Source organism: Nicotiana sylvestris, chromosome 6 (assembly GCF_000393655.2).
Source record: "Nicotiana sylvestris chromosome 6, ASM39365v2, whole genome shotgun sequence".
NCBI classification, from domain to species: domain Eukaryota; kingdom Viridiplantae; phylum Streptophyta; class Magnoliopsida; order Solanales; family Solanaceae; genus Nicotiana; species Nicotiana sylvestris.
In genome coordinates this window covers 201749878-201752302 of record NC_091062.1, presented here as the reverse complement: position 1 = coordinate 201752302, position 2425 = coordinate 201749878, and the positions used below count along the sequence as shown (strand labels likewise).

At 36.8% G+C, this 2425-nt stretch overlaps 1 long non-coding RNA gene across 1 annotated transcript; it reads right to left on the bottom strand.

The window, feature by feature from the left end:
• Positions 1 to 437: 437 nt before the first annotated feature.
• LOC138872146 (uncharacterized) lies at positions 438 to 2125 on the bottom strand. Its single transcript, XR_011400590.1, has 2 exons — positions 1670 to 2125; positions 438 to 861 (listed from the first exon to the last, which is right to left on the bottom strand). It is a non-coding gene; the product is annotated as an uncharacterized lncRNA (long non-coding RNA).
• Between the last annotated feature and the right edge of the window lie 300 nt (positions 2126 to 2425).

Here is a 2425-nt window from a genome sequence, read left to right as displayed (position 1 = left end):
GGTTTTGTCAAGGAAAATGATCTCCTGACAGTTTTTCTTTTCTTTGGTCCTGTTACATAACAGGATTGTGTTAAGATACAGGTTACGCCATTGTTGCACCTATGCTGGCTTCATCAGTGAAGTGGATAGCCATACTCCATACTATATGCAATCAATCTTCCAGTGGTGAATTGAAGCACATCAATGTCTAGGGCTTCATAGTAAAAACTTTGTTATTTATGGTTCATCTAAGGAATAATATGCTAGGCATTAGCATGGAATATGATTTGGTTCTTTTTTCAGATGTCACCTTGTTGATGGGGCTGTTTCGATAACATCGCCTCCAATTTATTGGAACGGTGTCCTGTAGTATATGGTCGCCACAACGGGTATGAGTTAAATCCTTATAGTATTTTTTGTTCTATATCTCAAATTTAAGCAAATTAAGTAAGGAAAACTGAGCTCTTCAAAGTTCTTTTTCTCTATTTAGTGCCGGTTTTTCGTACATCAGGACGATGGTATATTTACAGCTGATACTGTCGCCATGACTGTCCCGATATTTTCATGCTGGCTATAGAGAACATACTTCATATGCTGATATGAACACTACATATACTTTTCAGTGGCATACGTCCCTTCACTCTTCAGATACTCTTATTGATGCAGTGCAGCACATATCATCTTAATGAGCATGATCTGTGGAGAAGGATGATTTAGCACTATGGTTGGGCCATACAAAATTCCTAAATGATAGATGGTGCTTTTGCTTAATGTGCCGAGATGTCAACTCTGACTCCATTCCTCCAAGCATTTCCCACATCACCTGTACATCCGCATACCCGCAGGACTGTATATCACCATGAAGCTTCAATAATCCAGCACCTGAAGGAAACAAAAACCAATATAAAACCATGTAAGTGATCCTTAAAGCTACTGTCTCTATGTTTTCACTCCTCATTCACTGTCCAATTTCTTTGTACCAAAGTGCTAAAGTTAAGAGGTTAAAAGTTTCTCTTCGACCCTAGAGCAATGATAATTCATAATATACCAGTACTTCTGGAGATTTGCCTGCAGAAAATGAAGCATATAGGCCGTTGGGGACTAGGGAATATATATATATATATATATATATATATATATATATATATATATATATATATATATATGGGGACTGATATGAAGTGGTAAGTGCTATGTTTAGGCTATCTGAAATGTTGTCCTATTAAGGAATCAGATACCATGAAGTGGTAGCAGCTTATATTATTAACAAGTTGGCCTGAGTTGGGGGTTTTCTGTGGCTTATACATACTGAATAAAATCACAAGAAAATGACTCCTAATGGAACAAAGAGACATTCTTGGCATATTTTTAATTTGTCAAGTGCGAAAGCTCATAAGTGTCTAACTATTCGCAATATATCAACTTAAACAGACCCTAAGATAGGCTTATATTGTTTGCATATGTTGTCAATTACAGTATTTGTTCCATTAACATAGACTAGAATTTTAGGTCATTTACTATGCCTAACATTTTATCGGCTCGTCCGACTTGTTGCCGTGTGATTTCTGTAAGGCATGGAATATACCATCAAGCTTGAGCCATCAAGTTCACAGGGTTTATTGTTGTTGTTGTTTTTTTTTTTTTTTTGGGGGGGGGGGGGGGGGGTTGTTTTAGGAAAGAGAGGACTAACCATTCTTAGGAGCCTTGACACGGGCTGAAAACACGAACCAAGCACGTCTAACTGGAAAAACCATCTTTTGCCACAAATCTTCCATCTTCAATTTGATCCTCTACTTCTTCTTCTTCTTCTTCTTCAAATTTGAATCAAGGCTGTGAGCTAATAATGACAAGGAAAAGAGAGGTTTTATAGTGCGCTCTTGTCCTTTCCAAGCACTTAGTTTACTTCTGAAAAGTGATGACTAAACGAGTGACTGAAACACTAATAAAGTAATGATATGTTTCCAAACCTGGTGTTTCACAAAAATATAGTACAGATGTTAATGTTTATATGTTTGAAATATCTTACCCTAACTACTCTGTAGAGTATGAGAAACACAATTTCCCCACTTAAGGTTTGTTTTTTACTAAAAGACAAGACTTATTCACCGACGGGTGACTGTGCTATTCTGTGTTTTATTGTCAGAGATATTTTCATGCCACGTGGCTCTTGTGCGTTGGACTTTATGTGATTGGTAGCAATTTCACTTGTACTATATTGCTCTGTTGCGTTTGTCTTGGCTTGTTTTGACTTCCTTTGATTATAAAATGTGTCGTTTTTTCAGTGGGAACGAACGAGGTAAATGGCGTCACCTACTAAAATTTGTGTGGTTGGGCGGTTCCACTGTGTGTAAGATTTGTTCCTTCAAAACGAGAGAACATTATCAATTTAACGGCACACAATATTTTCACCACATACAGTAATTTAACTTTAAGAGTAATAAATTTA